Source organism: Sus scrofa, chromosome 17 (assembly GCF_054392235.1).
Source record: "Sus scrofa isolate SSC_HxYL_T2T_F1_AM1 chromosome 17, Sscrofa_HxYL_maternal_Yorkshire_Landrace_v2.0, whole genome shotgun sequence".
NCBI classification, from domain to species: domain Eukaryota; kingdom Metazoa; phylum Chordata; class Mammalia; order Artiodactyla; family Suidae; genus Sus; species Sus scrofa.
The window spans coordinates 51,919,624-51,945,728 of record NC_139399.1 but is presented as its reverse complement, the minus strand read 5'-3'; the positions used below and the strand labels follow the sequence as shown (position 1 = coordinate 51,945,728).

At 39.3% G+C, this 26,105-nt stretch overlaps 1 protein-coding gene across 22 annotated transcripts in view; it reads left to right on the top strand.

Annotated features, from left to right (window-relative positions):
* Positions 1 to 26,105, top strand: part of CHD6 (chromodomain helicase DNA binding protein 6) — a 216,833-nt gene that overhangs the window by 16,364 nt on the left and 174,364 nt on the right. For 2 of the 22 annotated variants that reach the window (XM_085003928.1, XM_085003923.1), the window contains exon 1: positions 2,334 to 2,427. The exons of 19 other annotated variants lie outside the window; for them this stretch is intronic. The gene's annotated coding sequence lies outside the window, so the exon portion shown is untranslated. Of the gene's footprint in view, positions 1 to 2,326; positions 2,428 to 26,105 lie in introns of those variants that run through there. One more of the 22 variants, XM_085003931.1, reaches the window with a different exon arrangement.

Sequence of the window (26,105 nt, the reverse complement as noted above, 5' to 3'; positions counted from 1 at the left end):
TGCAGCATTATGACACTTCACCCTTAAATATTTTTGCATCTTTATCTTATTCTCTCAAGAAAGGGTGCCTAACTATAGTTATGTCACTTGGGATACTTGACATAAAACCAATATGTCGTCCATATTTAAATCACTGTTCTCTAGCTTTTTTATTTTTCCTGATCTAGTATTCAGGCAAAGATCATGTATTGTATTAAGTTGTCATGTGTCCCTACCTTTCCATATGGATTAGTGTGATCTGGTAGTCACAGGGATTCAGGATTGGAAATGAAAACCCCCTTTGAAGGATGTTATGGCCCAGCTTCCCATCCTTCTTCCCTCTTTCCCTCATATTTCCCCCCCCCCCGCCCCCCGCTCACTGGCTGGATGTTGGCCTTTTTAGACTGATGGCAAAGTTCTAAAGTGGAGCCCAGCGTCCAGTGTAGATCTGGCTGTGCATATCTGGAGAGGCTTTGTCGTGAACAAAGAGTTACTACTCTGTTTTAGGATTAAAGCCATTCAGGTCACCCTGGTACTTACTTAAGAGAATGTGGTAGTGTTGACCTACTGTATAGCATAGGGAAGTATAGTCAGTGTCTTGTAATAACCCATAATGGAGAAGAATCTGAAAAAGAACATGAATAAATATATACTGTATTGTTTATATATATTATATATTTATATAAATGTATACTATATTATTTATATATGTTTATATATATAAATAACTGAATTACTTTGCTATACATCTGAAACTAATGCAACATTGTAAATTAATTATACTTGAATTTTAAAATAAGTTAAAAAAAAAAGAATGTGGTAGTGTTAATGAGTGAGACTTAGTGAAAAGATTTTCATAGTTGTCTCTAAATCATCTGAAACATTGAGTTAGGAATTGTTTTCTGGTGTTTCTTGAGGACCACGGATTATTATGACCTTGTCTTTATATCTAGTTCATGTTTTTGGAGTTCCCTTCATGGCATAGTGGTTAACAAATCCAACTAGGAACGATAAGGTTGCGGGTTCGATCCCTGGCCTCGCTCAGTGGGTTAAGGATCTGGTGTTGCTATGAGCTGTGGTGTGGGTCGCAGACGCTGCTCAGATCCTGTGTTGCTGTGGCTCTGGCACAGGTCAGTGGCTATAGCTCTGACTAGACTCTTAGCCTGGGAACCTCCATATGCCGCGGGTGTGACCCTAGAAAGACAAAAAAAAAAAAAAAAAAAAAAAAAAAAGAAGAAGAAGAAGAAAAGAAAAATAGTTCATGTTTTTAAAAAAACTGTTAAGCACCTCCCTTCCTTAACGCCCCTTTAAATATTCTGGTGGTTGTGACCTTTTGCTCCTTTGCCCTCTTGCTTTGCATTCCTTCCAGGGCAGGCTTCTTTCATGTTTCAACTGTTAATGGCTCTAAAATCTTTGTTTCCATCCCTATTCTCTTCTCTGCTACAAACCCTCATTTCCAACCACATACTCTACACCTCCACCTGGGTGTCCCACATGCAAGACTGAACTCCGTGTCTTTTTGTGTAAACCTGAGCACTGGTTTGAGTACTGGGTAGGGGGTGAGAATGAGGTGGTGTTTCACCAGGGGACTAGGAACACTAGGTTTGCATCCCTTACAGCTTCTGCCCTCCCTGACACTTACCCCTCTTCCCTGCCCCACGAAAGCATATACGCGTATACACCTACTGGGAGGTAGAGGAACCAAAAGCACAGCTTTGCTGACAAGACCTTTTCTCACTGAATGTGGGTCTTTGAAATTAGGCTTATTGAAATATTTCTCAACGTTTTTTTTTCCCATTATCACTTCCCTAAGGAACCTTTTTCAGGCAATTGCATTTTATCTTTTTAGTATTACCATCCTCCTATCCATGAATATTTAATATTACAAATATATAGTGTATCTGTTTATGTCCTGCTTAATATGTAAACAAGTAAGATACTTTAACACCCAAGAACTAGTTTTTGCCCCCTTGGAGCGAAATTGCTCCATTGAAAGTGCATATTTTAAGCTAAGCTGTTGGTGCTCTAAAGTTTAGAAATGGTACAGGTCAGAGTGGCCACTTGCTGTCTCTCCTACACGTAGAAAATATACCTTAGGCTCACATCTGACTGCTGAAACCTGAGTTTTGTCATCATGTTGTGACTGTGACTCACAGTAATAACAATACTTTATTGTGCCCAGTATATATGCATGTATGTAATTCAAATGTTTTAGTATTCAATATTTATTCTTAATGCTTGTGATATACTTTATTTTTCTGTATTCTTTAAAAAATAGTTTTATTGAGATAATTTGCATAGTATAAAATTCACCCGTTTTTATTCTCTATATTTTTTTATTTTAAAAAGAAATGCTGGTTGTGACCGACTTGCAAAAGCATGTCAGCCAGCCAGAAGAGCAGTACCAAGGCGTAGCTCTCTAGAGATCACCCACAGTCCACCAGAGAGGTAAGAAAGAGGTGGCAGAAGCCTAACCTAGAACCCCTGTGCTCACTATAGTCATTGGACTTTGTTTTAATAAATGTCCCTGAATGAACTGGCCATTTTGCTCCTTGGTATGAGATGAAGGCTGCAGAGTTCATGACAGGGGAGGGCTGCGGTGAGCTTTATAAGCCAACAGGAAGACTGCTTTGGGTTTGCCTTCCAAAGAAGGTGACCTGGGCATCTTTGTGCTATGATTTGTGCTGCCAGCACACATACCCCTCCCTCAATGGAGGAAAGAAAGGGAGCCAGGGAGAGATGGAGGGAGTGAAGATTGATCTAATGCTTGATAGGAGAGCTTAAAATTTTTGAAATCCTTATTATTTAACGGGGCTTTTCCAAAAGAATATTAAAAAGAGTGATTTTAGGAATCTGTGTATTTGATTAATTTGCTGTCATTAGTCTGTTAAAAGGGAATAGAGCACTGAGGAAATGAAGTAGGAAGCTTAAGTTTTCATTAGGAGAACAGAAGAGGAGAGGGTCTCAGAGAATGAAGTGTAGCTGTGCTTCGTTGGGGTGTGTTCATGGTCAGAGAGAATCAGCTGTGCAGACATGGACATGAGTGGTGGAAAGGTCCAGAGGGTAGATTTTGCCCCTGCTTACTTTTGACCCCAGTGCCAGGCGGGGCAGGAATATGTTAGGACCAAATAAACCAGAGTCATCCCCTCCCCCCAGAGCTGCAGAATAATTAGAGCAGGTATTCATGGAGCGCTCAGTGTATGCTAGGTACTAAACATTTTATATTCTCACATTTGACGCTTTAAAACTGTGAAGTTATAGCTTGTGTTAGAACCTCCTCCCGTCTTTTACTGATGAGGAAACGGAGGCACGGGGGGGTAAAGAAACTTGTTCAGAGTCTCACAGTTACTTGTTCTTAGATATAATGTAAAGGCAGGGCCCTGGAGACCCTGCCTTGAAGTGGTGAACTCACTGCTTCTGGTACCGTGTCTGCTGCGCCATACTTCACTTGAGGAGTATAGCCTACCCAGCAGATCCCATGATCTTCATGTAAGTCCTTAATCTCCAGGTTGCCACCCTTAGAGGCTGGTTCACTCTTAGAGGCTGGTGACCACAATACTAAAAATAACACTGTCCTAGAGAATATTTATAGTTTTTTTCACTCTCTCTCCTTAAGTACAGACTGTGCCTTATCTGGGAAATACCACTTATTTTAGGACTGTAGAGTTGGACATTTAAATGGAAGGGCTTCTTAAGTGATAGTCATATTTCAAGTTAGTTCAGCAGACGTTTGCATGCTTCTTAAGTGCCCTGTCATGCACTTGGTGCCAGGGTGACAAATGTTATCACAGTCTAGTAGGGGAAATAGATATGACCAATATTTAAATTGCAGTGAAACAAAGTAAGTAGAACAGTAAGAGGAACCTAAAGGAGTATGGGAGGTTAGAAATACTTTTTTTTTTTTCCTTTTCTTTTAGGGCTGCACCTGAGGTATATCGAAGTTCCTAGGCTAGGGTTGAATTGGAGCTGTAGCCGACAGCCTGTGGCCTGTGCCATAGCCACAGCCACAGCAATGCTGGATCCTTAACCCACTGAGTGAGGCCAGGGATCAAACCCGCATCCTCAAAGACACTAGTCAAGATTCATTTCCGCTGAGCCATGACAGAAACTAGGAGTTGATACTTGAGTTAGGTTTTGAAGGATGAATAGGAGTTTGCCTGGTAGGTAAATAGTTGCAGTATAATTAAGTGAAAATTGCTAGAGAGGTGGACAGAGGCTTCCTTTTGATTATTATTGCCATTGTGTTTAGATTCTTTTTTTTCTTTTTGGCTTTTTGCTTTTTTAGGGCCACACCCAGGACATATGGAAGTTCCCAGGCTAGGGGTCACATTGGAGCTACGGCTGCTGGCCTACCCCACTGCCACAGCAACGCCAGATCTGATCCATGTTTGGGACCTGCACCACAGCTCATGGCAATGCCGGATCCTCTGACCCACTGATTGAGTCCGGGGTTCAAACCCACATCCTCGTGAATACTAATTGAATTAGTTTCCGCTGCATACAACAAGAACTCCCATATTTAGATTCTTTTTTTGGGGGGGTCTTTTTTTAGTCTCTTTGGTCTTTTTAGGGCTGCACTCACGGCATGTGGAGATTCCCAGGCTAGGGGTCCACAGCCACAGCAATGCCAGATCCGAGCCACATCTGTGACCTACACCACAGCTTCTGGCCATGACGGATCCTTAACCCACTGAGCGAGGCCAGGGATTGAACCTGCAATCTCATGGTTCCCAGTCAGATTCGTTTCTGCTGCGCCACGACAGGAACTCCCCATGTTTAGATCCTTAATGATGTAGAAAGAGCTTCCAGTAAAATCTCCCCTTTTTCTCTAGTGTCCTGAAATGCCTTTGGGATCCTGTAACCTCAGTTCCTGGACACCTAGGAATTATGCTTTGGGCCAGTTACAGGAGGGAAAAAATTGCTACGTGTGTAGCACCTGCAGGGAGGCTGCAACTCTGGGCAGTTTCCTGGTGGTGTGAGGAGATGATGGCGTTCCCTGTAGCCTATGTCCAACCCAAAACTGATTCCAGTTGCTCAGTGAAGTTTTTCTTCTCTTATATGAAAATAATTGATTGATTACTGTTATTGAGAATGTATTAGGCATTCAGACATGAAAATTTATTGAGCGCTGATTTTGTTTTTTCAATGGAGGGTAGGTGACGGCTATACGTAGAAATTAGGTTTTTGAAGTGTACCGTGCATTCAGTGAAATGGACAGATAGCGAGTATACTGCCTGCTGGGTTTTTCCGTGTGTGTATACCTTTGTATACACCACATTCAGATCAAGATAGGAAACATGTCCAGCACCCCAGAAGTTTCTCCTGTGCCCCTCCTCTGGTAATGCCCATTACTCCCCCCAGCCCCAGCACTGTTTTGACTTTGTCACCAAAGATTAGATTTGTTCACAAACTTTATTTAAATGGAGTCATACATAATGTACTGTTTTGTATCTGGTTTCTTTTACTCAACTTTATAATTGTGAGATTCATACAAATTGCTGGAATGCACTGATTACTGGTCACACTATTAGGAAGAGACCCAGAATAATCACATGTGATTTATGTCACTGAGAGTTGGTATGAATTTATTGGCAGCGTTTGTTTATTCAGTACCCATTTACAAGTGCCATGTGCCAGGTGCTTTGCAGAGGCCTGGAGATCAAAGATGAATAAGTTCTTGCCATCGAGGAACCTTCAGTCTAATGTAGGAGCTAGACACACATAATTAAACATTACACACATAAGTAAAATGAAGAATTGGTCAACTTTTAGGGGTAAAAATGGTTTTTGAAAGACTTTCTAGATGAGGTGAAATATCTACTGATTGTCAAAGTATTGGCATTTCTCCAGATGGTCAGAAGGTGACAGCTTGTGTGCAGGTGTGGAAATGTGAAGCAGCATGGTGTCTTCAGAGATCTGCATTAGTGATACTTTGGTTTTAGATTAAGAAGTGTAAGAATGCCAGAAATATCACTTTGGGAAGTTATTTTGAAGAAATCCTTGGTGTGCAAGTTTGGCTTATGTCTTAGGCGGAGATGAGCACTCTAGCGAACAGTTGTACGTGCATCACTGTGGGAAAGGGAAGGCATGGAAGTGAAATTTGGTGTTTACTGTAGCCAAGGAAGAGCTCCTGCAGTGCTTTGGAAGACTCTTACGAAGTTAGATAAAACTTCAGAGATGCTTATTATGAATGTGGTATTTTTTCAGTAATTGAGATGACTTGAGATGTCCCTTTAGGCCATCAAAGATTCCCTAAGGGTGGATTTTGATGCAGCATCTCTCCTTTAAAACTGAGGTTTATATCAGAATGTGTTCCCTGATGTATCCGTGTGCTGCAGTTACCATAACAAAATACCACCAACTGGGTGGCTTATACAGAAATTAATTTTTACACAGTTCTGGAGGCTAGAAGTTTAAGATCAAGGTGGCAGGTTTGGTTTCTTCTGAAGCCTCTCTCCTTGGCTTGTAGTTGTCCTTCTCACCATGTCCTCAGATGGTCTTTTCTCTGTGCTGTCTGTGTCCTGGTTGCCCTCTCTCTCTTTCTGTTTTTGGTCGCACCCACGGCATGTGGAAGTCCCCAGGTTAGGGATTGAACCCTTGCCATAGCTGTGACCTGAGCCACTGTAGTGACAACACCAGATCCTTGACCTGCTGTGCCACAGCGGAGCTTCCCCAGTCTCTTCTTAGAAGGACATCAGCCATATTGGATTAGGATCCACTCCAGTGACTCCCATTTTAACTTAATTCCTCTGTAAAGACCCGATCTATATGTACCACCACATTCTGAGGTACTGGGCGTCAGGGCTTTAACGTGAATTTTGGGGTGGGGGAGGACACAGTTCAATTCTTAACATCTGTTTCAGAACCTGCTGTAACATTGTTGGGCTGTGTGAGGGTTGTCACCTGAGAAACATGGGGGTCAGAACAAGGCCAAGACAAGCAGTGTTGTAGACCAGAGAGTTCGCTATGGCCCCTGTGGCATGCTCTTTGAGCACCATTTGCACAGGCAAACTTGTGAGCCTTCAGTAATATGTCTAAAACTGTTAAGACTGGTTTTGCATCAATTAATAAAGATTGAAAATAAGTATTAAGAAGAAAAGGATCTAAACTGGAAAAGCCAGGTGGATGTCACAGGGAAGGTGATTTCCTAACTTTCATAACTCTTAGTAATCTCTTCCAGTGCTGAACAACCCATATCCCTGTCCTGCCATTTAATCCTTTTCTTTGATTAGTTGAAGTTAAACAGCCTTGGCATTCTCCTTATCAAAACATTTGAATACCAAAGAGCTGTTTCTAAATTGGATCACCTTAACCTTCCTCCTCTCTGGGTTTTCTGTAGAAGGATTTTATTTTGAATTTGTGATGGCCAAGGAAAGGGTAGAGAGTGGGGATTTTTCTTTTAAGGACATTTCTTAAGGAAGCACTTTTAGATAGCACCTCTTAAACTTGTTTCATTGGAGACAGAGAAATGTCTGGTTAGGATGAATTTTGTAGGGATTGATTTTGTGTGAGTCCACATTGGTGGTGTGGCAGATGAGGCTTGTTATAGGTACCCGGGAACTAGAAATCTGGCTTTCAGTGTAATAGTGTTTATTATAATAGTGTGGGTCCCAGAGTTGCTGTTGGAAGACTTTTTTTTTTCACAATTAGAACTTTAAAGCTTCTAGGCTATTAAGAGAACTCATGCAGAGTCGAATGAGATGTTTAGTTCACATCATATGAGACCCAGCCTATGTAAAGCAGGGGATTTGAGGAAGTCATGGCATGCCCAGGTATTTTCATGTTGAATCCCTCTTAATGCCAAGTGCAGTTTCATTGCCTTTTTGTTCTTTGACCATGAGTTTGGTTTTGCTAGGGTGGTCTGGGTCAGAAGTAAGCATTTAAAAATCTTTGAACTGCATTCAAAGGTAGTTTGCATTAAAAATTGGGGCTCTAATTTTTAGTTATATTAATAAAATACTTGTGTTGTCTTTGACTTGCCTGGCTGTTTACTGAAGAATGAAGTTCCTTTAACAGACATTACTGAGTCATTGTTAATTCTTTTTTTTTTTTTTTTTTTTTTTTTGTCTTTTTGCTATTTCTTGGGCCGCTCTCGCGGCATATGGAGGTTCCCAGACTAGGGGTCCAGTCGGAGCTGTAGCCGCCGGCCTGTGCCAGAGCCACAGCAACGCGGGATCTGAGCCGCGTCTGCAACCTACACCGTGTCTGCAACCTAACCACTGCACCACGACAGGAACTCCCCTTGTTAATTCTTTTAATAAGGACTGAATTCATTGTTTGAAATGGGTCATAGTTCAAAAGTATACCCAGAATTTTATTTACTTTTTGAAGAAACAAAACTCAAATCTGTTAAAAAACAAAATTCAACTGAGTAAATTTTAAAGATCCTATTGGCTTTATTTGATGATTCATGAATTAGGAAGCATTCCCTCCAGCAGATAAAAGGGAGTTCTCGGAGTTCCCCTCGTGGTGTAGTGGAAAAGAACCCAACTAGGAACCATGAGGTTGTGGGTTCGATCCCTGGCCTCGCTCAGTGGGTTAAGGATCTGGCATTGCCGCAAGCTGCAGTGTAGGCTGCAGCTGCAGCTCAGATCCGGTGTTGCTGTGGCTGTGGTATAGATTTCAGCTGCAACTTTGATTCGACCCCTAGCTGGGGAATGTACATATGCCACAGGTGACTATTAAAAGGAAAAAAACACAAAAGATTTATATGCAAAAGGAGGTTGGACATGGAAATTACTAGCAAAGACTGGATTGTGTGTTGCAAGATCACCTTCCTTTAGGGGACTACAGGGGTCTGTCAAGCAGATTACCTCACTAGTGCTGACCAGGTAATTCTGGACTGACTGGATTAAGGTTCCACTTCTGAGAGAGGTTGAAACTGTAAATTAGGTGTGGAGTCTCTGGTTGGTGACTTGGGCTTAGCATAAATGACTCCATTTTGGTTCAGTTGTATCTTTCTTAACAAAACTCTCTGTTTAGTAAACAGTATTTCTTGTTCTTCAGCAAATTAGATGTTTTAGCTTTCCACACTTTTATATATTGTTTTCTTTCCTTTCATTCTACTCGAAGATTTAACTGTCCACTTGGTGTGTGTGTGTGTGTATTCCATGATTTTTTTTTTTTTTTGTTTTTACAAACTAGATGGATAATACTATTCTTGAAAGGTATTTTTTAACCATAAAGGTGCTGACAGTGCTCAAATGCTTTGGATATAGGGAGCCTCTGACCATTGGACCCACAACAAAGTGATTTGAAATTCAGTGTAACTCGGTAGAGTGGTATGCTTTAGGTGGCACTTTCCATCTGTGGATATCCTTGAGCAGATGCTGTCATATTTTCTAGACATGTCTCCTGCCCACCTTTTAAATTAGAAATGTTTCAACAAAATAATTCAGATGATATCCTACTTAAGAGGAGAAGGAAGAGATAGGATCCATAGGTAGCAGTGCAGTGAAGAGTGGATGGTCCCAATGTAGTGTGTCTTTGAGTCTTTGGTCCCAATTCATCACTCTTCTATAGTTGTATTTTACATTCATACCCTTCCCATGATCTCATGGGGGATGGAATTATGTCCCTACCCCTTGATTTTGGGCTTGGCCATATGACTTGCTTTAGGACAATGGGATGTTAGTGGACATGATAAAAGCAGAGGTCTGCAGTGTGCATGTGCTGGTGGGCTTGTCTTCTTATGTTTCTGCCATCACCATGAGAAGGACCCTGAGTAGCTGCCGCCTCTTCACTGTGGGCCTCAGAGTGAGGCAATAGAGCAGAACCATCCCAGCAGACCTGTAGCTTAGAGCAGACCCAGATGCCTAAGGGGGAAGAATGCTTATGCCAGTGAGATTTTGTGGTTTGTTGTTGTACAGCATTATTGTGGCAATAGATGACTGATTTAGTCATCCTCCTGCATCCAGGACAGGTTTGGGGCCTTTAGTATCAGGCTTTCTTTCTTGCTTGCCTTCTTGCTTGTTTTCTTGCTTTCTTGCTTTTAAGGGCCATCTCTGCTGTATATGGAAGTTATCAGGCTAAGGGTCAAATCAGAGCTGCAGCTGCTGGCCTACACCATGGCCACAGCAACGCAGAACCCTAGCCACATCTGCAACCTACACTGCAGCTCGTGGCAAGGCTGGATCCTTAACCCGCTGAATGAGGCCAGGGATTGAACCCGCATCCTCATGGATACTAGTCAGGTCCTTAACCCACTGAGCCACAATGGGAACTCCTAGTAGCAGGCTTCCTTGATGGTTTCTCCTTCTACTTGGCCATTTATAAGATTCTCAGTTGATCCACCCCATCTTTTCCTTCCCACCCACTGTTTTCCTTATTCTGACTATTGCTGTCCTCTACCTTATAGCTTCTGCTTACTGAAATACTATATTCTCTCTTAATTTTTGCATGTCCAAGGCCTTAATGGCCCCTCTAGCTTCTCTCAAAGTCATGAGTTCTCAGCTTCTACTCCTGTTGCTTATGCTTTATTCTTTCAGTACCTTTCATTTCATATTTCTGAGAGAAAATTGACTTTGCCCTGCAGGCTCAACCCCACTCCAGAAATGTCATGTCCTCACCTGTTGACTTGTTTAGATATTGACTGCCCTGAAGTTAGGATTCCACCTCTGGTCCAGTTAAATGTGTCTGGGATCTGGTGGGATGAGGAACGTGTCTTGAAACATATAAATACCTAACACTGCCTTATTAATAGAGCTTGTGAATGTGTGGAAGACTTAGTGATAAGACAGGATTTTTTACACAGTGTTGTGTGTCATCTGGGGATTTTAGTGAGTATTAAAGTTTGTCAGTTTCTGGGCTCATCAGTTCCCCAGAGGGGAAGCTTTTAACTTAGCTTTTGCAAGTTTAAATTTTCTGGGCCTGCATTCCACTTTTCAGTTTCCTAGTTCCCAGATAACCGACGTTGTAGTATGAATTCTCGGGATGAACCTCTTTCAAGGTAAAATGTGTGAGAGAAGAGACCATCTACTGGAAGAAAAACTGACTTTTATTGCAGAACCTTCCAAAGAGTTGAGGAGGAAAATAAATTGGCTTATTCTGAAGTTGGAGGCTATTTAAATAGATTTTTCCATAGCTTTTCTGTATAGGGGAAGAGACTGGTCAGGTTAAAGTTGGTTTATAGCAATTGTAAGATTGTGCTGAATTTAGATTTATCTCTGGCTATTTATATTTTGGGGTACTATTGTAAATGGTACTTTAAAAATGTTAATTTATGGAGTTCCCATCATGGCTCAATGGATTAAGAACCCGATACAGTGCCCATGAGGATGCAGGTTCAATTTCTGGCCTTGATCAGAGGGTTAAAGATCCCACGTTGCTGCAAGCTACAGTGTGGGTTGCAATTGTAGCTCAGATCCAGCATTGCAGCAGTTGTGGCATAGGTTGGCAGCTGCTGCTCTGATTTGACCCCTAGCCTGGGAACTTCCATATGTCTCAAGTGTGGCCCTAAAAGGAAAAAGAAAAGCCAATTTGTTCCCTGCTAGTATATAGAAATGTATATATATTTGTATTTTGATCTTATATCCCGTGTTCCTACTAAATTAATTTACTGATTCTAGAAGCTTTATTGTAGATTCTTTAGGATTTTCTACATTGATGGTTATGTTGAGTGCAGATAAAGGTCATGTTATGTCTTCCTGTTTATCAGTATGCCTTTTATTTCTTTTTCTTACTACATTGACTGACCCTAAGTATGATTTTGAAGTGATAGGATGAGATTAGACATCCTTGCCTTGTTTCTGAGTTTAAGGGAAGATTGTACATTCCCATTAATGGTAGGGTTTTTTTTGTTTGTTTGTTTGTTTTTGCCATTTCTTGGGCCACTCCCAGGCTATGGAGGTTCCTAGGCTAGGGGTCCAATCGGAGCTGTAGCCACCAGCCTACGCCAGAGCCAGAGCAACTCAGGATCTGAGCTGAGTCTGCAACCTACACCATAGCTTATGGCAATGTCAGATCCTTAACCCACTGAGCAAGGCCAGGGATCGAACCCGCAACCTCATGGTTCCTAGTTGGATTCGTTAACCACTGAGCCACGACAGGAACTCCAATGGTATGTTTTTTATCAATGCTTTTTATTGAGTTGAGGAAGTTCCTTTTTATCTCTAGTTTTCTGAGAGTTTTCATCATAAATGGACATTGGATTTCATTACATACTTTTCGTGTGTCTTGTGAGATGATCAATCATGTGGGTTTTTTCTTTAGTCTACTGATACAGTGGATTACATTAATTGATTTTTGAATATTGAATCCCTCGTGCATACTCTTAATAAGTCCCACTTGGTCTCGATGTGTTATCCTTTTTTTATATTGCTATATTCACTTCGTTAGTATTTTGTTAAGGATTTTGGTTTTGGCTTTGTCTTTGACCTGTGGTCTTTTGTATTGCTGTTACTGGGTTTGGTGTCAGTGTTATGCTGGCCTCCTAAAATTAGATGGGGTAGTTCCCGATGTGGTTCAGCGGTAACAAACCTGACCAGTATCCATGAGGATGCAGGTTCGATCTCTGGCCTCCCTCAGTGGGTTAAAGTTCTGGCGTTGCTTGTCATGAGCTGTGACCCACTCATGCCGTGGGCTGTGGTATAGGTTATGACGCAGCTCAGATCTGGCATTGCTATGCCTGTGGTGTAGGCCAGCAGCTGCAGCTCCAGTGTGACCCCTAGCCTGGGAGCATCTATATGCTGCAGGTGTGGCACTAAAAAGCGAAAAGAAAAAAAAAGAGTTCTAAGTGTTCCCTCTACTTCTGTTTTCTTGAAGAGTATATGTAAAAAGGGATATAGTGGGTTTGGTTCCAGCCACTGCAATAAACTGAATATTGTAATAAAGCAAGTCAAGTGAATTTTTTGGTTTCTAACTGCATATAAAAGTCATATTTATACTATACTGTAGTCTTTAAGTATGCAATAGCCTTTTGTCTAAAAAACAATGTTCGTGACTTAATTAAAAATATTTTATTGCTAAAAAGTGCTGACCATCATCTGACAACACAGGGTTGCCATAAATCTTGAATTTGTAAAACAAACAAATGAACAAAAAATTGCAGTATCTGTGAAGCACAATAAAGTGAAGTATAATGAAATGAGGTATGCCTGTAATTTATTCCTTAAATATTTGGTAAAATTCACCATTGAGCCACCAGTCTGGGCCTGGAGTTTTCTTTGTTGGAAGATTTTTTTTAAAAAAATCTTTATTGAAACTGAAATTTATTTATTTATTTATTTATTTATTTGCAAACCATCAAAAGCACTTTATTAAGTAGCTACTGCATGGAAAAGATAAGCATTTAGGACTTTACTAAAAGTATACATTAGAATCTTTTTTTTAATTTTGATTTTTTTTTCATTATGGCTATTTCACAGTGTTCTGTCAATTTCCTACTGTACAGCAAGGTGACCCAGTTACACATACAAGTATACAATCTTTTTTCTCACATTATCATGCTCCATCATAGGTGCCTAGACATAGTTCCCATTGCTACACAGCAGGATCTCATTGCCTATCCATTCCAAAGGCAATAGTCTGCATTTGTTAACCCCAAGTTCCCAGTCCATCCCACTCCCTCCCCCTCCCCCTTGGCATGGAGAACAAACTTGTAATTTTATTTTTAAATAAAGATGTGAGCTTCAAATTTACCCTCTTTAACATATGAAGGGCTGTTTAGATTTTTTATTTCTTTTTAAGTGAGCTTGGCTAGTTTGTGTCTTCTGAGGAACTCATCCAGTTCATCTAAGTTGTCCGTATTTGCAGGCGTGAAGTTATTATTGTTCTTTTAACTGGGTGTAGGATTCCTGGAAGCTCCTTTATTGAGTCCTGATGTTGATTTTTGTCTTCTTTTCTTGATCATTCTGGCTGGATGTTTATCAATTTTATTAATCTTTTCAAAGAACTGACTTTCAGTTTCATAAATTTTTATTTTCTATTTTCAGCTTGTTTTTTGTTCTTACATTATGATTTCTTTCCTTATACTTATTTTGATTTCCCTTTTATTTTCTTATTGTGGAAGCTTAATTCGAGTAAGTCCTTTTTTTCTTCTTTTCTACTTCTTTACTAAAGTTTTGATGCTGTAAACTTTCCTCTAAGCACTGCTTAAGCTAGCATTCCATGTTGTATTTTGATGTTCATTCAGTTAAAAATATTTTCTAATTTCCCTTTTTGCTTCCTTTTTGACCCAGGGTTGTTTAGAAGTATATTTTAATTTTCTTTTTTTCCCCCTGGCATGTGGAAGTTCCTGAGCTAGGGATCAAACCCATGCCATAGCTCTAACCAGAGCCACAACAGTGACAATGCCAGGTTTTTAACCCACTGAGCTACAAGGGAACTCCTGAAAGTGTATTTTATTTCCAAGTATTTGTGGATTTTTCCAGATAATCTTGATGATAATTTCAGTTGTTTTAAATTGATTGAGATTTGTTTCACAGCCAAGAATACAGGCTGTGTTAGTGACTGCCTCTGTGCCCTTGTAGGGTGTGGTGGTCCGTAAATGTGGATTAGGTCAAGTTGGTTGATAGTGTTCCTCATACCTTTTATATCCTTACGGATTCTTTGTCTACTTGTTTTATGGATTATTGAAAGAGGAATGTTGAATCTCCAACTATAGTATGTAATTATATACTATATTTTAATTATAATGTGTTATATAATACATTATATTATATGTTTTATATACCTTATGTAGCATAGTATATGTATATTTCTCTTTTGAGTTCTATCAGTTTTTCCTTCATGCTCGGTTCTGAGGTGTATGCATGTAAAGGATTGTTATATCTTGATGAATCAATCCCTTTATTATGTGCGTGATTCTCTTAATATTCTTTTTACCAAAGTCTACATTGATGTTAATCTAGCCTCTGGCTTGCTTTGACTAATATTTACATGGTATATCTTTTTTCCATCATTCTATTGGAAATTTTATTTTCCATTACTTTTAGTCTGTCTTGAAAGTGGATTTCTTATGGAATGTAAGTAACTGGGTCCTGTGATAATCTCTGCCTTTTAATTGAGGTGTTTGCATTATTTATATTTAACATAATTACTGATATGGTTGGATTTAAATCTATCTTTTTTTTTTTTTTTTTTTTTTTTTTTTTTTTTTGTCTTTTTTGTCTTTTTAGGGGCGCACCTAAAGCATATGGAGCTTCCCAGGCTAGGGTTTCTAATTGGAGCTGTAGCTGCCGGTCTACACCATAGCCACACCAACGCCAGATCTGAGCTGCATCTGCGACCTACACCACAGCTCACTGCAACGCCTCCCCAACCCACTGAGCGAGGCCAGGGATTGAATCTGCAACCTCATGGTTCCTAGTCGGATTTGTTTCCACTACTCCACGACTTGACGGGAACTCCAAATCTATCATCTTACTAGTTGATTTCTGTTTGTTCCATTTGATCTGTTCCCTCTTTCCTCTTTATTCCTTCTTCAAGGTTGAGAGTCTTTAAACCCTCATTTTATCTTCATTATGGGTGTATTAGTTATGCTTCTTTAAAAATTTTTGCTGATAGCCCTAGGGTTTACAGTATGCATCGTATTCTGCCTTCACGTGTTATGCTGCTGCACATTTCACATGTAGTCTAAGATGCTAACAACATGGTATACTTCTCATTCTTTATTTCCATCCTTTGTGATACTGCTGTCATACATTTTGCTTTTACATATTTCATAAACTCCCCAGTACACTGTTACTATTTTTGCTTCAGGTAGTTATCCTTTGGAATAATTAAAAATATGGGGGAAAAGTTGTTCATGTTTATTTCCATTTTGGTCATTTCTGGAGCTATTAACTTTTTTGTGTGGATCTTCATTTTTGTTTAGTATCACGTGCCTTTTACTTGAAAAACATCCTTTACCATATTTTGTGGGGCAGGTGTGCTGACATTGAATTACCTCATCTTTTGTCTGTCTGAAAGCCATTATTTTGTCTTCAGTTTTTTTATTTGTTTGTTTGTTTGTTTTTGCCACACCTGTGGCATGTGGAAGTTCCTGGTCCAGGGATTGAACCCATGCAGTAGCTGTGACCTGAGCCACAGCAGTGACAGTGCTGGATCCTTAACCCGCTAAGCCACCAGGAAACTCTTTGCCTTTAGTTTTGAAAGATACATTTGCTGAGGATAGGGTTCTGGGTCGTGAAGTCTCTCTCCGTCCCCCCCCCCTTTCAGAAAGTACTTAAAAGATGTCACCCCATTATCTTCTGGATTGTTAGTCTCCTGAAAATTTTTTTTTCCTCAGAAAGTAATGTCTTTTTCCTCCAGCTATATATAAGATTTTCTTTTAACTTTGATCATTAGCAGTGTCAACTATGGTATGTACAGGTATGTGTTCTTTATTACATTTGTTTATTATATTGTTTACTTATTTATTTATTTTTATTATCATTATTTTTTTGTCTTTTTGTCTTTTTAGGGCTGCATCCACGGCATATGGAGGTTCCCAGGCATATGAAGGTTCCCAGGCTAGGGGTCCAATTGGAGCTGTAGCCGCTCACCTACACCACAGCCACAGCAATGCAAGATCTGAGCTGCATCTGCGACCTGCACCACAGCTCACGGCAATGTGGGATCCTTAAGCCACTGATTTAGGCCAGGGATCGAACCTGATGGTTCCTAGTCGGATTCGTTTCCCCTGCTCCACAACAGGAACTCCTATTGTTTACTTATTTATGTTTATCCTGTAGGATTATCTGAGCTTCTTAAATCTGTGGTTTGGTGACTTTATTTTTGGAAAACCATTTTTCCTTCAAATAATATTTCTGCCTGTTCTCCACCTCCAGTTACATGTCTGTGAAATCATTTGATCATATCCCACAGCTCTTGAATGTTCTTTCTGTTGTATCTTCCCTACCTCTCCCCTTTTCCCAAATCTTTCTTTGTATTTCAGTTCGGGTATTTCTAGTGATTTGTCTTCAAGTTTGTTGATTCCTTCCTTGATTATATTGAGTGTTCTGGTGAGCCTATCAACGGAACTTTTCATCTCTGACAGCTTTTTTTTTTTTTTTTTTGACAGCTTTTTTATTTTTTAAATTAAAAAAAAATTTTTTTTGTCTTTTCTAGGGCTGCTCCCGCAGCACATGGAGGTTCCCAGGCCAGGGGTCTAATTGGAGCTGTAGCCGCCGGCCTATACCACAGCCACAGCAACACTGGATCTGAGCCGAGTCTGCATCCTACACCACACCTCACAGCAACGCCAGATCCTTAACCCACTGAGCAAGGCCAGGGATCGAACCTGCAGCCTCATGGTTCCTAGTCGGATTTGTTAACCACTGCGCCATGACGGGAACTCCTCTGACACCTTTTTTAAAAGGTGGCATTTATGTTTGACTCTTTTTCTTTTCAGCCATGCCCACAGCATGTGTAATTTCCCAGGCTAGGGATCAAAGCTGTGTCACAACAATAACCTGAGCCGCTGCAGTGGCAATGCTGGATCGGTAACCCACTGAGCCACAGGGAAGCTCCTATTTGACTCTTTCTTACTTATTGTGGTTTTCTGTTGAAATTTACTATTTATTCATGAATATTATCTATACATTCTTTTTACATGTTAAATGTTTTTGTTTTTGCCACACCCTCAGCATATGAAAATTCCTGGGCCAGGGATTAAATCTGAGCTACAACTTCCACCTCTGCCACAACTGAAGCAACACCGGATCCTTAACCCACTGCACTGGCCTTGGGGTCGAATCTTTGCCTTAGCAGTGACCCAGCCGCTGCAGAGACAGCATTGAATCCTTAACCCACTGCACTACGTCAGTAACTCCAAGCATTATTTTATTTTATTATTATTATTTTTTTAAGATTTATAATGATCTTTATTTTTTCCATTGTAGCTGGTTTACAGTGTTCTGTCAATTTTCTGCTGCACAGCAAGGTGATGCAGTCACACATACATGTATACATTCTTTTTTCTCACATTTTCATGCTCTATCACAAGTGACCAGACATAGTTCTCAGTGCTGTGCAACAGGATCCCATTGCTTATCCATTCCAAAGGCTATAGTTTGCATCTATTAACCCCAAGTTCCTAGTCCATCCCATTCCCTCTCCCTCTCTCTTGGCAACCACAAGTCTGTTTTCCATGTCCATGATTTTCTGTGGAAAGGTTCATTTGTGCCCTATATTAGATTCCAGATATAAGTGATATCATACGGTATTTGTCTTTCTCTTTCTGACTTACTTCACTTAGTATGAGAGTCTCTAGATCCATCCATGTTGCTGCAAATGGCATTATTTTTTCTTTTTTATAGCTGAGTAGTATTCCATTGTGTACATATACCACATCTTCTTAATCCAATTGTCTGTTGATGGACATTTAGGTTGTTTCCATGTCTTAGCTATTGTGAATAGTGCTACAGTGAACATGTTGGTGCATGTGTATTTTTTAAGGAATGTTTTGTCTGGATATATGCCCAGAGTGAGATTGCTGGATCATATGGTAGTTCAATATATAGTTTTCTAAGGTAACTCCATACTGTTTTCCATAGTGGTTGTACCAGTTTACATTCCCACCAACAGTGCAGGAGGGTTCCCTTTGCTCTACACCCTCTCCAGCATTTGTTATTTGTGGACTTATTAATGATGGCCATTCTTACTGGTGTGAGGTAGTACCTCATAGTAGTTTTGATATGCATTTCTCTAATAATCAGTGATGTTGAGCATTATTTCATGTGCTTGTTGGCCATCTGTGTATCTTCTTTGGAGCAATATCTCCTCAGATCTTTTTGCCCATTTTTCAATTGGGTTGTTGGCTTTTTTGTTGTTGGGTTATATAAGTTGTTTGTATATTTTTGAGATTAAGGCCTTGTCAGCTGGATCATTTGAAACTATTTTCTCCCATTCTTCAAGTTGTCTTTTTGTTTTTTTTTTATGGTTTCCTTTGCTGTGCAGAAGCTTGTCAGTTTGATTAGGTCCCATTGGCTTATTTTTGCTTTTTTTTTTATATTACTCAATGACTTTATTACATTTATAGTTGTACAATGATCATCACAACCCAATTTTATAGCATTTCCATCCTAAACCCCCAGCGCATCTGCCCACTCCCCAACCTGTCTCATTTGGAAACCATAAGTTTTTCAAAGTCTGTGAGTCAGAATCTGTTCTGCAAAGAAGTTCATTGTGTCCTTTTTTCAGATTCCACATGTCAGTGATAGCATTTGATGTTGGTGTCTGACTTCACTTAGCATGATAATTTCTAGGTCCATCCATGTTGCTAAGAATGCCGTTATTTCGTTCCTTTTAATGGCTGAGTAATAGTCCATAGTGTATATATGTACCACATCTTTATCCACTCCTCTGTCAGTGGACATTTAGGTTGTTTCCATGTCTTGGCTATTGCAAATAGTGCTGCAGTGAACATCAGAGTACATGTGTCTTTTTGAGTCATGGTTTTCTCTGGATAGATGGCTAGGAGTGGGATTGCTGGATCAAATAGGAGTTCTATTTTTAGTTTTTTGAGGAATCTCCATACTGTTTTCCACAGTGGTTGCACAAATTTACAATCCACCAACAGTGTAATAGGGTTCCTCTTTCTCCACTCTCCAGCACTTATTGTTTGTAGACTTTTTTTTTTTTTGTCTTTTCAGGGCTGGACCTTAGGCACATGGAGGTTCCAGGCTAGGAGTCTAATCGGAGCTGCAGCTGCTCACCTACACCATAGCCACAGCAACTTGAGATCCGAACTACATCTGCAACCTACACCACAACTCACAGCAATGCTGGATCCTTAACCCGCTGAGCAAGGCCAGGAATCCAACTCAGTGGTTCAGATTCGTTTCCCCTGTGACACATCGGGAACTCCTGTTTGTAGACTTTTTAATGATGGCCATTCTGGCTGGTGTAAGGTGGTACCTCATAGTTTTGATTTGCATTTCTCTAATGATGAGTGATGTTGAACATCTTTTCATGTGTTTTTTGGCCATCGTATGTCTTCTTTGGTGAATTGTCTGTTTAGATCTTCTGCCCATTTTTTGATGGGGTTGTTTGGTTTTTTTTTTGGTATTGAGCTGTAGGTGTTTGTAAATTTTGGAGATTAATCCCTTGTCAGTAGATTCATTTGCAAATATTTTCTCCCATTCTGTGAGTTGTCTTTTCGTTTTGTGTAGGGTTTCTTTGTTGTGCAGAAACTTTTAAGTTAATTAAGTCCCATTTGTTTATTTTTGTTTTTACTGTCATTACTCTAAGAGGTGGATCTGAGAAGATGTTGCTGTTGTTTAAGTCGAAGAGTGTTTGGCCTACGTTTTCCTCTAAGAGTTTTATAGTATCTGGTCTTATATCTAGGTCTTTAATCAATTTTGAGTTTATTTTTGTGTATGGTGTTAGGGAGTGTTCTAATTTCATTCTTTTACATGTGGCTGTCCAGTTTTCCCAACACCACTTATTGAAGGGGCTGTCTTTTCTCCATTGTATATTCTTGCCTTCTTTGTCATAGATTAGGTGGCTGTAGGTGTGTGGGTTTAATTCTGGGCTTCCTATCCTGTTCCACTGATCTATATTTCTGTCTTTGTGCCAGTACTATATGGTTTTGATGACTCTTGCTTTGTAGTATAGTCTGAAGTCAGCGAGCCTGATTCCTCCAGCTCCATTTTTCTTTTTCAGGATGTCTTTGGCTATCCTGGGTCTTTTGTGCTTCCAAACAAACTTTAAAATATTTTGTTTGAGTTCTGTGAAAAACGTCCTTGGTAATTTGATAGGAATTGCATTGAATCTGTAGATTGCCTTGGGTAGTATAGTCTTTTATTTTTTAATTTTTTTTAGTATAGTCATTTTGATAATATTGACTCTTCCAATCCGAGAGTATGGTATGTCTTTCCATCTATTTGTGTCATCTTTGATTTCTTTCATCAGTGTCTTATAGTTTTCAGAGTACAGGTCTTTTGTCTTTTTAGGTGGTTTACTCCTAGGTATTTATTCTTTTGGATGTGATGGTAAATGGGATTGCTTCCCTAATTTCTCTTTCTGATCTTTCATTGTTAGTATATAGAAATGCAGTCGGTTTCTGTGTATTAATTTTGTATCTTGCAACTTTGCCAAATTCATTGATGTGCTCTAACAATTTTCTGGTAAAGTCTTTAGGATTCTCTAGGTATAGTATCATGTCATCTGCAAATAGTGATAGTGTTACTTCTTCCTTTCCAATTTGGATTCCTGTTATTTCTTTTACTTCTCTGATTGCTTTGGCTAGGGCTTCCAAAACTATGTTGAAGAGTAGTGGTGAGAGTGGACATCCTTGTCTTGTTCCTGATCTCAGTGGGGAGTCTTTCATCTTTTCACCATTGAGAATGATGTTGGCTGTGGGTTTTGCCATATATGGCCGTTATTATGTTGAGGTAGGTTCCCTCTATGCCCACTTTCTGAAGGGTGTTTATCAGAAATCGGTGTTGGATTTTGTCAGAGGCTTTTTCTGCGTCTATTGAGAGGATCATATAGTTTTTATTCTTCAGTTTGTTAATGTGGTATATCACACTGATTTATTTGCAGATATTGAAGAATCCTCGAATCCCTGGGATAAATCCCACTTGATCATGATGTACAATCCTTTTAATGTATTGTTGGATTTGGTTCACTAGTATTTTGTTGAGGATTTTTGCATCTATGTTCATCAGTGAAATTGGCCTGTAGTTTTCTTTTTTTGTGGTATCTTTGTCTGGTTTTGGTGTCAGGGTGATGGTGGCCTCATAGAATGAGTTTAGGAGTGTCCCTTCCTCTGCATTTTTTTGGAATCATTTCAGAAGGATAGGTGTTAGCTCTTCTCTAAATGTTTGGTAGAATTCTCCTGTGAAGCCATCTGGTCCTGGACTTTTGCTTGTTGAAGGTTTTCTAATCACAGTTTCAATTTTAGTACTTGTGATTGGTCCATTCATCTTTTCTATTTCGTCTTGGTTTAGTCTTGGAAGATTGTACTTTTCTAAGAATTTGTTCATTTCTTCTAGGTTTTCCGTTTTATTGGTGTGTAGTTGCATATAGGAGTCTGTTAAGATCCTTTGTATTTCTGTGATGTCCATTGTTACTTCTCCTTTTTCATTTCTAATTTTATTGATTTGAGTCCTCTCTCTTTTCTTCTTGGTAAGTCTGGCTAAGGGTTTATCAATTTTGTTGATCTTTTCAAAGAATCAGCTTTTCGTTTCATTGATCTTTTCTATGATTTTCTTCATTTCTATTTCACTGATTTCTGCTCTGATCTTTATGATTTCTTTTAGGTCTTGTCTGTTCTCTCTCTAGCTGCTTTAGGTGTAAAGTTAGCTTGTTTATTTGAGCTTTTTCTTGTTTGCCGAGGTAGGCTTGTATTGCTATAAACTTTCCTCTTAGAATGGCTTTTGCTGTATCCCATAGGTTTTGGAGTGTTGTGTCTTTGTTGTCGTTTGCTTCTAGGTATTTTTAAATTTCATCTTTGATTTCTTCAGTGATCCATTGGTTGTTCAGTAGCATGTTGTTTAGTCTCCACGTGTTTGTGGTTTTTTGCAGTTTTTTTCCTTGTTGTTGATTTCCAGTCATATAGCATTGTGGTCAGAAAAGATGCTCGATATGATTTCAATTTTCTTAAAGTTACTGAGGCTTGATTTGTAGCCCAGGATGTGATCAATCTTAGAGAATGTTCCATGGGCACTTGAGAAGAATGTGTATTCTGTTGCTTTTGGATGGAATGTCCTATAAATATCTGTTAAGTCCATCTGGTTTAATGCATCATTCAGGGCCTGTGTTTCCTTATTGATTTTCTGTCTGGCTGATCTGTCCATTGCTGTAAGTGGGGTGTTAAAGTCCCCCACTATTATTGTGTTATTGTTGATTTGTCCTTTTAAGGTTGTTAGCAGTTGCCTTATATATTGTGGTGAACCTATGTTGGGTGCGTAGATATTTAAAATTGTTATATCTTCTTCTTGGATTGATCCTTTGATCATTATGTACTGACCTTCCTTGTCTTAAAATATTCTTCATTTTAAAATCTATTTTGTCTGATATGAGTATTGCTACTCCAGCTTTCTTTTGATCCCCATTTGCATGAAATATTTTCTTCCATCCTCTCACTTTCAATTTGTAGGTGTCCCTAGAAGTGAAGTGAGTCTCTTGAAGACAGCATATATATGGGTCTTGTTTTTGTATCCATTCAGCCAGTCTATGTCTTTTGGTTGGGGCATTTAGTCCATTAACATTTAAGGTAATTATTGATATGTATGTTCTTCTTGCCATTTTATTAATTGCTTTGGATTTGTTTTTGTTGCTCTTTTTTCTTCCCTTCTTCTCTTGTTCTCTCCTCTTGTGGTTTGATGACTATCTTTAGTGTTGTATTTGAGTTGATTTTTCTTATTTGTTTGTGTGTCAATTGTAGATTTTTGCTTTGCAGTTATTCTGAAGTTTTGATATAAGAGTCTATATATATATATATATATATATATATATATATATATATATATATACATACATGAGATTGTTTTAAGTTGTTGTTCTCTTAATTGCAAGTGCATCTCCAGTGTCCTCCATTTGTACCCTCCTCTTCTCATGATTTCTGATTTTGGTGGCATAATTGTGCATGGATGATTTCCTGTCTTAAGTGTATACATACCTTTACTGGTGAGCCTTGTCATCTGTGGTATTTTTGTTTCTGGTTGCGGCCTTTTCTTTTCTGCTTAGAGAAGTTACTTTAGTATTTGTTGTAAAGCTAGTTTAGTGTTGCTGAATTCTCTTAGCTTTTGCTTATCTGTGAAGCTTTTGATTTATCCTTCAAATCTGAATGAGAGCCTTGCTGGGTAAAGTAATCTTGGTTGGAAGTTTTTTTCCTTTCACCACAGCAAAGCGTCTTATTTCTGATGCTTTGGGATACTGACCTGAGAAAACATTTGTAAGGGTGATATCAGAGAATGTTTTGCCTATGTTTTCTCCTAGGAGTTTGATGTGTCTTGTCTTACATTTAAGTCTTTAAGCCATTTTGAGTTTATATTTGTGCTTGGTGTGAGGGTGTGTTCCAGTTTCATTGATTTACATGTGGCTGTCCAGTTTTCCCAGCACCACTTACTGAAGACTGTCTTTTTCCCATTTTATATTCTTAGCTCCCTTGTCAAAGACTAATTGACTGTAGGTGTCTGGGTTTATTTCTGGGTTCTCTGTTCTGTTCCATTGGTCTGAATATCTGTTTTGGTACCAGTACCACATGGTTTTGATTACTGTAGCTCTGTAATATTGCCTGAAGTTTGGGAGAGTTATGCCTCCTGCTTGGTTTTTGTTCCTCAGGATTGCTCTGGCAATTCTAGGTCTTTTGTGGTCCCATGTAAATTTTCGGATTGTTTGTTCCAGCTCTGTGAAAAATGTCCTGGGTAATTTGATAGGGATTGCATTGAATCTGTAGATTGCTTTGGGTAGTATGGCCATTTTTACAATATTATTTTTTCCAACCCAGGATCATGGAATATCTTTCTATTTCTTTGCATCCTCTTTATTTCCTTGATTAATGTTTTATACTTCTCAGCATATATGTCTTTCACCTCCTTGGTCAGATTTATTCCCAGGTATTTTATTTTTGGGGGTGCAATTTTAAAAGGTATTTTTGAATTCCTTTTCTAATATGTCATTGTTAGCATACAGAAATGTGACTGACTTCTGAATGTTAATCTTATATCCTGCTATATTGCTGAATTTGTTGATCAGTTCAAGTAGTTTTTGTGTTGAATCTTTATGGTTTTCTATATATAGTATATCATGTTACCAGCATACAGTGACAGTTTACCTCTTCCAATTTGGATACCTTTTATTTCTTTTGTTTGTCTAATTGCTGTGGCTAGGACTTGCAATACTATGTTGAATAACAGTGGTGAGAGTGGGCATTCTTGTCTTGTTCAGATTTTAGTGAGAAGACTTTTCAGCTTTTCTCCATTGAGCATTATATTTGCTGTGGGTTTGTCATAAATGGCTTTTATTATGTTACAAGCATTATTTTAAATTCCCTTTTTGATAGCACAGCATTTGGGTCATCTCTGTCTGGTTCTCTTGATTGCTTAGTCTCCTCTTATACCCCTTTTTCTTTTTTCTTTCTTTTTTTTTGGTATTTTGATCTTTTTAGGGCCGCATGTGCAGCACATGGAGGTTCCCAGGCTAGGGGTCCAGTCGGAGCTGTTGCTGCCGGCCAACACCAGAGCCACAGCAACACCAGATCTGAGCCTCGTCTGTGACCTACACCACAGCTCATGGCAACAATGCCAGATCCTTAACCCACTGAGTGAGGCCATGGATCAAACCCACAACCTCGTGGTTCCTAGTTGGATTCATTTCTGCTGCGCCACGATGGGAGCTCCCTTTTTGCTTTTTTTATATCTTGTAATTTTTGATTTAGTACTGGACATTATTGTGGAACAGTAGAGACGGAGGTAGACATTAAAAATTGATGTTGAAATTACTGTTACATTAGGACTGGGCTTTTTGAGGCGGGACCCGTTTGTGCATATAGAATATTCAGGACCTGTTACAGGATTAGAAACATAATTTTTAGTCATAGAATTTAACATTTCTGTCTTACTTTTCTTTTTATAGCGTCCCTAGGAGTCAGCTTATTAGGATTTCCCCTTGCAGTTGCTTTCTAATTTATTTTTGCTCCTACTGTATATGAAAGTCTTCTTTAGTTCACTTTGCATCCATACCAAATGCCAGTTGTTAGCAGGTTTGTCTTTTCTCACTAGGCTGTGCTTTATTAGAATTAGGTAGACTGTCTTACTCATATTTGGATCTTTAGTATCTTTTAACTAAATTTTAGTTTTTTATGTATGTGTGGTTAGAATTGAACTGAAATTATGGAAGATTTTCATTCCTTAGCCAGCTCCCTCTGCCCCCCCACCCCCTGCCCTCACCACCAGCTTGTGGAAATACTGTCTCTGGTTTTCTACAGTCACTTGTGATATATCCAGAAAATGCACTGGGGGAAAAGTGAGGCCTGGCCATGATGAATTTATGAAGAGGTAGCTCTTTTGTTGGGAAAGACACACATTTTCCTCTTCTAGTTGTGTATGTGTATTTTGTCTCTCTACCTTGACAGTAAGGTTTGAGAGGGAATAGCCATCTTCTGCTTCCCCTCTGGTGTTAAGTAGCATAATTCTCATTGTACAGTAGATGCTTAGCAAATAATTAGATTAAAACTTCACAAGATTTAATGTTAC